A 12391-nucleotide genomic window follows, 5' to 3' on the forward strand; every position below is an offset into this window, starting at 1 on the left:
ATGTTTTGTAGGATCTAAGAGAAAGAAGGAAGCTTAAGAAGAGTAAGCTAAATCTGATCATGAGAAATGGATTTCGGTCGCATGGTTCGATGATCAGATTTTGGAAGGCTACTGCTTAGGAGTTATGATAATTTAATAGATTTTTTGGGAAGTGTCTAGAAACATTGTTTTCATTTACGCATTGTAAGGGCAAGTTCCAATTTTTCGTTTATTATCAATAAAAGTGAAAATTTTGTTTATATAGTTGGTTTACTTTATATTTCCTTGCAATGGCATTTGTGAAAATTTGGTGGTTACATTTCTATAATTAGCAATATTAGTTGTGGATTTGATTCTTGTTGTTTCATTTGTGGAAATGTCATAATTAACCAAGTGATAAAGAATTCTCATCACCCAAATATCATATGGATAGAAACTTGGAGTTATGCAATTTAAAATGTGTGATGTATTAGAATATTGATCGTTGGAAGATTATGATTAATTCATTGATCACATGTTTTGTGAGTCAAAGTGAAGGACTAATGGATCTAGTACATGTTGATATGAACTAGTCAGATCCACCACAAAGGACGACAACTCTATTCGTCATGATTTATTGATGTTTCAGTAAATATTGTTGTGTTTATAAGATTACGCATAATTCTAATTCTTTGAAAGTTTCAACGAGCAGCAGAACGAACATGAAGAATTTGTTAGGCAGAAAGATAAAAGGTTCTCCAATCTGATAGTAAAGGAGAATACTTTAGTATCATATTTTATGATCATCTTAATTATTGTGGAACTATATCTCAATTGATTCTCAAAGATCATCTTAGTGCAATTGTTTGACCAAGAAGAGGAATCAGATATTGTTGAAATGGTTCAATCGAGAGATGAGTCATACTTTGCTTCTAATCAAATTTTAGAGCCATGCTCTAGTTACTTCGAATCATATCTTAAAACTTATTTCATACTAAGTAGGTTTATAACACCACATGAAAGATGGAGTAATAATATTTTCTCACTCTAGCACATTTGGAATTGGAAGTTGTGATGTTTTGGTTAAAACAAAGGATGAACTAAGGCCAATCCCATGAAGTGTTTCTTATCAAGAACCCACACTAACTTTTGAATATATTTTTTTGCTCGTCAAGGAATGTTCCTTGAGATAGAAACTTATATGTTAAGAAGTTAGTGGGCGTCTTAATGATCTTGAAGAGTTTCAGGAGTCAATTAAGAATAAACCTTCTAGTTATCACTAGCACACGACATGAGGTTGATAACCTATCGTGTTAAGTTGACACATTCTTGTTTCTGTGCACCTTCCAGTTGGGTTAGCAATGCTTATGAGTTCTATGGTTGTCATTTGACGGAAAATGGCAGAGCACGTTGGTCGGTGAGAGTATAATGATCAATATGATAAATATATTATCAAAGCATATTGGGTGAACTGTTGTGAGATCCTCAAATTCATGGTCATTTTTAAAATTTTATTTATGCTTATTTTAAAATCATAGTGTAATTTTTGAAGAATATTATTGCGGAATTTGTCCCCAAAAATATGATAAATATAGTATCAAAGCATTTCCGAAGAAATGTATTTTATTTATATTAATCCATTGGGATGTCATCGCCAATATAGAAACTTAAGCAGAAACAGACCTTACATTCATTTACACTAATGATTCACATCTCCTTTAATCTCTCAGTGTAATGTATCTTCGATACATGTGATACAAATAAACTAAGTGGGTCAAGTTGGGAAACCTGGTGAGTACATACGGTTTTCAACCCACAATAATATAGTTAATTTATTTCTTCACATACTTCATGTCCAACAACTAACCTGATTAACCATCCCCATTATCTTCTTTATTCTTAAGGATCTACCCCAGAGAATCATCTATTCTTCAATATTTATTCCTAAGGAATAGGCATGAAGTCCATCGCTGCCAGGGTTAATCTAGCAGTCACTAAGTCGATAGTTGTCAGTGGTATACATTATGCACTAAGTCCATAGCTACCAATGTTCAACTATAGGGCACTAAATCCATAGCTGCAAACGTTCATTAATAAGGCACTAAGTCTATAGCTTCTAGGGTTTTTAGAGTACATCTGGTGAACATGTCGTTCATAAACACCTACAGGTTGCGAGCCTGCTAGCATTCCACTGGACCGTCTAGAATACTTCATGGTTGTCATCTATACTCTGCTAGATGACCGAATCAGTGTTAAAGTCAAGGCTTCTCATCATTTTTCACCTCCTAACATATATATCATCTTTAATCTCTCATCATCCATATCATCTTTCGTCTACCCATTTTTACCCAATATATTTATATATATAAAAATACATATACAGTTTAAATCAAGTAAAACATGTATAAATCATTCATCTAGCATAGATATCAGGAACACAGATAATAAGCACGTATAACATGTATAAATATTAAATACCTCATATCTATGTCTAAGATGAAAATAACTATGCACTCACTTGTTGAAGTGAAGATTTGAAATTCGAGCCGCACTTCACTTCTAGCAACTGTCTTTTCCTTTGACGTAACCTAGCATTATTATCTCTAAGATTTAGTCAAATACTTATTGTGACTAATTACTAGTCTAGATTCATCATTAAATCTAAGTCTATTTTCATGATCTATCAAGTAAGGAACAACCAGGTAGGATCATATTGGAGGTAGGGTCCGTTTGGTATACGAAGTATACTGTTTGGAAATACCACTTTAAAAACCTCACTAAATCACAGCCTAGACATCATCCCCGTAAGTAGATCAATAAGTATAATGACTTGGAATCACTGATAAATCTTGTTTATAGGTTCATAATAACAATGATGTACTTAAACATAAGTTATACTTAAAGTATGGTAATCATAACTCACGTACAGGGGAGTTTAGCGAGGAATCAAGCTCTGTGCGGGAAGAACTTCTGAGCCGAAAGCACTTCTTCTTGGGGTTTTCCGGCGCTCCGAGACTCGCTTCTAACACCTAGGATGTTCTAGGGAAATGCTTAGAGGGTTTGGGGATGTTTGGGAGAGAAATGGGTGAAGAGATGTGAGAAAAAGAGTGAAAATGTGTTCTATTTATAGGCTGCCAGGACTGAGTAAGCTGAGCGTACTCAAGAATTACGCTGAGCGTAATGGGTTTTTAAGGGTTATGCTAAGCGTACTTAAAGTTATGTTGGGCTTAATGTGCCATGTGTCGCGATCTCGTGCAAAGTCGTGGGGAAGAAGGTACGGCTCAGATTGCGCCACATGTGACTCGCTGGTTACTCAAAAAACTAATTATCTTCTAAAATCCGTATGTTTTGCATATGAGCTCCGCTTTCGATGTTTTCTATATCCACGCGTGGGTATCGACGGGATCTATAAATTTTGTTTAGACTTCGTCAGCTAATTTTGATTTATTTTTAAAAATATATTTTAACAGACTTAGAGAGTTAAATCCTGTTAAAAATTCATAACTTTATCATCTGTCGTCCGTTTTCGAATGTCTTTATATAGTTGAGCTCCTATTAACGAGATTTTCAATTCTTGTTTAGGTTGTGTCAGCTAATAATCGATCGATCTAAAATTCAATTTTTGGGTTGTATACTGCTCTGCAAAACCTTAGAAAAATCATAACTTCCTCAAACAAAGTCAGATTTGGACGTTCTCTATATGCAAGCTCTCGGTTTAACTTATACTACAACTTTTGTTTAAATTGCTAAAGCTAAAAAGTATCTCGTCAAAAATTCACTTTTTACGTTACGCGGAGCCGTGCCGATTTAATCGCAAAACTTCGACGTGTTATAACTTCTTCGTTATAAGTCAGATCTCAAAGTTCTTTATATGTAAGAAATCCTTGTGACATTTACTATAACTTGGTTAAGATTATTAACTCTAAATAATATTCTATCAAAAATTCATTTTTAATGCTTATTGTCTCTAAACTGACTAGCCCGAATCTGTGGGCGTTACAATTATATCCCCCTTATGATGATTACACCCCAGAATCATCAACGAAACAGGGCTTTATAATGAGTCCATACTTTATCTTTTCATCCTAGATAATAACCGTAACTCTTATGTTCTTTCAAATGGGTATCTAACTCTTGGATTTATTGACTGTTGGCGGTGCTCAATCTTGTACTCGCTCTTCGTACTATGTTGGACTTTCAATTGTAACCTTCGATTTACAAAATCGATCTTTATTAGAGACTCTTGTTCCTTCATAAATAGACTTAATTTAAGATAAGTTCTTTACTTCAATTATCGTAACAGACCGATGGGTCATGTCAGGGCCGGTTTTGAGGGTTTAAATATCCTTAAATTCCCTGGACGAGTCAGAAAAAAGGGCCCTTATCTCTACTATAAGTTATCTATACCATTATATAAACCATACATATTTGTGGTCCCCCAAAAAATTAAGGCATTGTCTTAAAAAACAAGGAAATGGATTTTCAGCCATTGGATTTTAATTGAATGGTGTGGATTATATTAATTGCAATCCATGTGAAGTCTTTTAAACCAATCACAAGACACTTACAATTATTTAGACATCATGTACAAGCCTTAAAGCTTCTTTTAACTCACTCCCACTTACACAGATCGATGAATCATCATTTTCACTCGGATTGTAGAGTCCGTCATTCTTATACCAACATTTCCTCTATTTTTCCCTAACCCTAATTTACCCCAAATTATTTTCACTCTCATCATTTTCTCAAAAACCTACCGTCACCATCAAGACAGTTCTTTACTACAAGTATCGCTTACCCTGCCCTCCCTAACAGCCGCTGCTGCGTCCCTCCGGCCTACACAGACACACACACCTTTAAACCCCTCCGACCTATACACTCTCCACTAACCTACTTTCTTACCTTTAAATTCCATGTTCACCACTTGATGCCTCCTTCACCACTCATTACTACCTTCAACATATCTGAACATCCACCATTGTTTTCTATCGATGTATGCACGAATTTGTAAATCACCACAAGTATACAACTGGACCATGACAATACACCACTCAACGCCACTTTACCAAATCTGAATAGCCGCCACCGAGGTATCTCTCTTCACCTTCATCCATCGTCTCTTCTTTATCATCTTTATTTTAGTTACAAGACCTCATTTTATCCCTATCTCTCTATGTGTGTGTTTTTTTTATGATTGTGTTTCTTTTTCACAGAGGAAGAAACGATTGTGTTGGTTGTGGTTTATCGAAGGTGGACCTTGTCTACAAGACATCCAAGGATATAACTGGTAATCTATTTTTTCAATGTAATGGCCTTCTAGGGTTTGTTATCCCCTCCCTTAATGTCTCTGCGATCGACAATGGAGAGGATGGCCACCACTACTCAGATGTCGATCTGTCTACATACATATACCACCACAACGCACAATCGTTTCAAAATACCCTAGCCAAACAAGCCCCTTCCTATATTCTCATTCCATGCTTGTGAACAACGAAGGCTGAAGCAACGAAAACCGAGTAACTTTCTCTTAATGGTTTCATGGTGGTTGACAAGGTTTTCCTTGTGTATCAGTTACCACTATCGTCGTCGTCACCTGACCTTCACTTGGTTCCAATGAAAAGAAAAAGAAAAGAAAGGTTTGTGAATTTGTAAACTCGATATGGAGATTTTTGGGTCCGATTTTTAGGGATTACCATATCATCCTCGTCTCTCTTTATATCTCGATCTACAAAAGCAAGTGAGAATCATTTGTTTTTTTGTGTTCCTTCCTTGATGAAGGCAGATCCAGTTCCATTATGTTTTTCTCCTTTTCCTGAATTATTTCTTTATTATTTTTGTGTTCTTGCTTGATGAATGTTTATGTTCTGTTTGAGTTTCAGGTTGTTGTGTCTGATATTCAACTATTCAAGTATCCAGGGGCAGATGTATTCAAGTATTCAAGTATCCAGTTGTGTATGATATTTGTATCAAGGGCAGATGTATTCAAGCATCCACGGCCAAGGTATCTCAATTACTATTTTGTAATAAAATACACACACACGAGAGTAGGAAAGAAACACTATTTGGAAGGGGATTGTTGAATTTGTGGTAGTATGATACTATCAAGTTTCAGCAACTTTAAGAGACTGCAAAAAAATAAAATGAAAGGTTATCATGGTCCCCTTAATATTCTTTGGTACTTAATTAAGGATTACAAAAGTACTAATGGGATTGTCATAAATCCTTTCTGGCTTCAAAAAATGCAGGTTATCACCCATTTTTTCCTTTCTTTTTTTGTAATAATTTCATATCTTTATCTTTGTGTGTATTGGGTTCGATTTATTATGGCATGTTCTATGATTTCATGGTTAATAATGCTTTAAACAGATGTTTGATTTTGTGGATTGGTTGTACGATGTATTCATTTGCAGATTTGGTTGAAATTCTTATCCTAATATTTAATTTTGATGTTATTTTCCCACCACAAGTTATAGGAATTTGTGGTGGATTTGCAAATATTGGATGATCAAGGAGCTTTATAGCTTGAAAGCAACAACGCTAAGATGGAAATGAACAGTTCAAATTGTATTTATCATTTATTACAGTTTCTTAATTTAATGACCAATTTATTTACAAACTTGGTTAGACTAATCAATTTGCTCGACACAGATCATATTTGTGAAGTTGGATTTGATTTTAAGACAACTTAATAATGATGAGTTGCATTGTGTTCAAGGTTTGAGATAATTTCAACACCTACTTTTATAATTTCAATGTCCATTATGTTTTCTTAAGAGTTACATACGTACATTTAGATAGTGACGTAAATTTTCCCTAAATAAGACGATTTTGCCCTTGACCAAGTTTTGGAGATGAGGACATTGTACAGAGTTACTGCTGGTTTGAGGATGTTGATGGATCGTTGTCACAGATGTTTTCTAGCTTTGGTATTTGGTTTCACTAACGTTAAATGGTGGTATTACATGGTTGTTCTATATAATATTTCATTTTATTTTCAATTATATATCAAAAGTAAAAATAGCTAAATGAAATTGATTTATTTTACTAAATCAGTTGTATTTTTAATGGTTTTCTCTTTTATAAATATAAGAAAATTTTATGTCATTAAGTATTAATATTAACATAAAAAAAGACAAAAAAATTGTTTTGATTTGATTGCATACGAAATTATAGTTCCAAATGCATCAGATACATAAATACCATATGTTTATTACATGTTTGATCGGTTTGGTTTACTGAAATTAACATATTTAGCCCGCAAGGTTAATTTCATGATTGAAGGTCCAGAAAACTTAGGGGTGGCAAATCGGGTTATCATGTCGTGTTTTTGTCTGACACGACACGACAATGTTCTATGTAACACGAAGACGACACGACATGATGTCGTATTTTTTTTAACTAAAACGAAAACGAACTGATTAAAAAACGACAAACACGCCACGACACGAAAAAGATAACATAATTAAAAAATTAGTTTATTTAATTAATATTTAATCATACATAACACGAAAAACACGACAAACATGAAAAACATGAAAAATAAATGCTAAATCGTGTCAATTTCGTGTCGAATTTTAAACACGAACACGACACGACACGACACGACATCGTGTTTTTTACATTTAACACGAACACGACACGAACACGAATTCGAATTTCAATTTCGTCCCAATTTCATTTCGTGTCGTATATTTTTGCCGTGTCGTGTCAACAATTGTCACCCCTAAGAAAACTACACATTTGTGTATTACATGTTTAGTCCCTCTGGTTTGCTGAAATTAACACATTTAGCCAACAAGATTAATTTCATCATCGATGGTCCATAAAACTTCACTTTTATAACACTTTTGGGCCCCTTATTCCATTTCCGTTAAAGGGAACCGTTCATAGACCGTTAAAGGGAACCGTTCATGGACCAAACATGTAATTTACTCTAAATAGTAATATGAATGTAACCTTTCAATCTCCATCCGAACAAAAAAATCAAGACCTAAGAATTAAGGGTTTGTTTGATAGTTATTTATTAGGTTAGAAGCTTAGATCGAGTCAGAAACAACAATGGATACCAAACACTTGGACTCAGTCCAAAGTTTTTTTTTTAGTCCGGATCAAATGAAAGGTAGTGGAACCAAATCATGGAAATGGAACTAAACCTATTCATGAAATGATTTTATCATTTCACAAAAAAATAGTATACTTTTATTTTTAACCCAAAAAAAGCAATGTAATTTTATTTCTAATACAATATAGTTACGAGAAAGCAAATTAATCGTCCTTTTCCAAAAAACAGAACATGTATCGATATTTTTTTTTCATAATCACTTTATGCACCCCCTTATAAAATAATGGTATAATAAAAATCAGAACAATAGATAACACCGAATATTAAACTATTACACCCCCGCATCCGCTAAAAGGTTGAAATGAACTATCGAACACGAAAATGATACTAACCACCGCATTAAAACTATCTACCGAAAGGAACTATCTGGCACCGCTGCATCGCGCAGGTACGCTACTAGTATATATATATATATATATATATATATATATATATATATATATATATATATATATATGTATATATAACATAATAATAAAAATTTGGCCCAAAAAAAATTTGGCCCTACGCAGCTGCCTACTTTGCCCCTCCTTCCGCGCCCCCATGGGTTATGTTCTAATGATCTCTCATCCTATGATGCAATGCTTAGATTCAGGTCTCTTAGTGTCAAATTCCAGAAAGAAAGATACTTTCCTTCATGTTCTAATGTGATATAATCACATTTTATCTTAACAGACTTAGAGAGTTAAAGTCTGTTAAAAATTCATAACTTTATCATCTGTCGTCCGTTTTCGAATGTCTTTATACAGTTGAGCTCCTATTAATGAGATTTTCAATTCTTGTTTAGGTTGTGTCAGCTAATAATCGATCGATCTAAAATTCAATTTTCGGGTTGTATATTGCTCTACAAAACCTTAGAAAAATCATAACTTCCTCAAACGAAGTCAGATTTGGATGTTCTCAATATGCAAGCTCTCGGTTTAACTTACACTACAACTTTTGTTTAAATTGCTAAAGCTAAAAAGTATCTCGTCAAAAATTCACTTTTTACGTTACGCGGAGCCGTGCCGATTTAATCGCAAAACTTCGACGTGTCATAACTTCTTCGTTATAAGTCAGATTTCAATGTTCTTTATATGTAAGGAATCCTTGTGACATTTACTATAACTTGGTTAAGGTTATTAACTCTGAATAATCTTTTATCAAAAAGTCATTTTTAACGCTTTTTGTCTCTAAACTGACTAGCCCGAATCTGTGAGCGTTACAATTATCTCCCCCTTATGATGATTACACCCCAGAATCATCAACGAAACATGGCTTTATAATGAGTCCATACTTTATCTTTTCATCCTAGATAATAACCGTAACTCTTATGTTCTTTCAAATGGGTATCTAACTCTTGGATTTATTGACTGTTGGCAGTGCTCAATCTTGTACTCGCTCTTCGTACTATGTTGGACTTTCAATTGTAACCTTCGATTTACAATATCGATCTTTATTAGAGACTCTTGTTCCTTCGTAAACAGACTTAATTTAAGATAAGTTCTTTACTTCAATTATCGTAACAGACCGATGGGTCATGTCAGGGCCGGTTTTGATGGTTTAAATATCCTCAAATTCCCTGGACGAGTCAGAAAAAAGGGCCCTTATCACTATTATATATATATATATATATATATATATATATATATATATATATATATATATATATATATATATATATATATATATATATATATATATATATATATATATATATATATATAACATAATAATAAAAATTTGGCCCAAAAAAAATTAGGCCCTATGCAGCTGCCTACTTTGCCCCTCCTTCCGCGCCCCCATGGGTTATGTTCTACTGATCTCTCATCCTATGATGCAATATTTAGACTCGGGTCTCTTAGTGTCAAATTCCAGAAAGAAAGATACCTTCCTTCATGTTCTAATGTGATATAATCACATTCTATCTTGTAGCACTTCTAGCTATAAGCTTCTTACTTAACGACGACCACGATACTTCAATCTTTTGGTTTAAGTCATATACTACATCTAACTTGGTTTTTTGAACCACGTACAATACTTATCCTAGTCGGAATCGATATGATATGACTATTAGGGTCAGAATAACAATCACCCTCTTAGTCATTACCGAAACGATTGTAACGACATACATGAATAAAACGGAATCAATTACTAGCGCCTTGGTAACCTTGTGACTTTCCCTGATCCAAGTGTGAGTCCTGTGCTTCTGGTAGTGTAGGCCTCTACTACCTTTCACACCTACTCATACTCATCCCAAGTATTGCCTATCAGTTCTCCATGTCACCATACAAGAATTCCATATAGTCATTTAAGACATCAGATAACATAACCAAGGTTTATATTATTTCTTGAAACGAGTACATAGATATTCAAGTTCACCCTACACTATGCCTCTTATATTAGGCTACACCACATGATACATTCTATATGGCCACTTTATAGATACTTACTTCTAATCCCTTGCATCGTCACATGCTTCATCAAGGATCATCTGGAATGCTCTTACCTTTGGTTTTGGCGGCACATTCGGTCTTGCTGCTTCATTCATATTTGGGCAATCTTTTAACATATGCCCCTTGTCTCCACATCCGTAACATACTTTATCATTAGTCGTACAATCATTGGAATAGTCACCGATCCTCCCAAACTTATAACAAGTCACTTCTTCGTAACATCTCCCATAGTGCTTCTTTTTACACTTATCACACAGCTTTTCTTCATTGTTATCTCCATACCTCTTGTTGTTGGGGTCATACTTCGGGAACCTATTTTTCTTTTCGGATCTTGAAGACCCCTCAAACTGCCTCTTCTCCCCTACGTCAGCTCTTTCCAAACCTTTTTCCCTAAGTTGGGTCTCTACACTCTTTGCTGCTCTAACGACTATCTTCAAAGTAGTTTCCATTTTTACTATTGCACCAAAGTCCGCTGGCAATCCATTAGCAAATCTATCTATCTTGGAGAGTTCATTCGGCACCAAGTAGGGGAATAACTTCATCTTCTCGGTGAATGCGATGGCATACTCATCAACACTCATCTTCCCTTTTTTCAGGTTCTGAAACTCGTTGTTTAGGTCTATTAGATCTATCTCTAATCAGTATTGCATTTTCAACTGCTCCATGAATGCTTCCCAAGACATCCTCAGGGCTTCTCCCCATGGCATTGTATCTGCCAACAACTTCCACCAACTTAAAACTCCGGTCTTTAGTTGACTGACTACAAGGACGGTTTTCTGCTTGTTGCAGCAATTGGAACTTTCAAATACCATCTCCATCTCGGAGATCCAGTCCATGATCTCTGTTGGCTTCGGGCTTCCATAAAGACTTGGTGGCTTGGCACCCATAAAGTTTTTATACATACGCCCATCCCAGTCAATCCCTCTATCCGGATCGTTCCTCTTCACCACTCAGGGTTCAGCTTGACTCACAGTACGACTATAATTTCCCTTCTCCGATAGTTCTTCATTCAGTACAGGCTGCACAACAGGCACAATAGGTTCATCCATATTATTAAGCACCATTTGTCTCATATCCTCCCTTTGTTCGACCATCATGGACCGAATCATTGCTTGGACTCCTGCCATCATGATTGGCTCGGGTGTAACTGCTACCTCTGGTGCACGCTCAATCACTCGTGGTTCAGGCTATTGTTTTCCATTAGCATTTCCTAATCCTCTACGAGTTCTCAACATTTTGATCTATACACTCTAGCATATACAGCAACAAGAATTAAGATAGGGAAAGCTTTATTTAGGACAGATGTATAAATCTCCTTATCACTCTAAAAAGTTACATACCAGTTCTAATATCGTAATTAAACGTTTAGAAATCAGAACACATAAAATTTCCAGATTCGGTCGACAAAAGACCATAGATACGATAAAATAATGGCATTATAAAGCATCATAAATCATTTAGCACATAAAATTAATTTAGGCATCTTCCCTAAATAAGCTAGTGCTCGTGCCTATTCAGGTGTACTACCTAAAATATATTAGACACACTCATCAAGATCATCGCTTAGCATTCTAAGTTTAAGTCTAGAAATCCTATAAATTCCTAGTTCTCTTAAACTAATGCCTTGATACCAACTGTGACACCCCCAAATTTACGATCATTTTAATAATTTTATTTATGCTTATTTAAAAATCAGAGTATCCTTTTTGATAAATATTATTGTGAAATTTGTCCAAAAATATGATAAATATATTATGAAAGCATTTCCGAAGAAATGTATTTTATTTATATTAAAACATTGGGGTGTCATTGTCAATATAGAAACATAAGCATAAACAGACATTACATTCATTTACACTAATGATTTACATCTCCT

Source organism: Lactuca virosa, chromosome 3 (assembly GCF_052849685.1).
Source record: "Lactuca virosa cultivar CGN04683 chromosome 3, Lactuca_virosa_CGN04683_v6, whole genome shotgun sequence".
Lineage (NCBI taxonomy): Eukaryota > Viridiplantae > Streptophyta > Magnoliopsida > Asterales > Asteraceae > Lactuca > Lactuca virosa.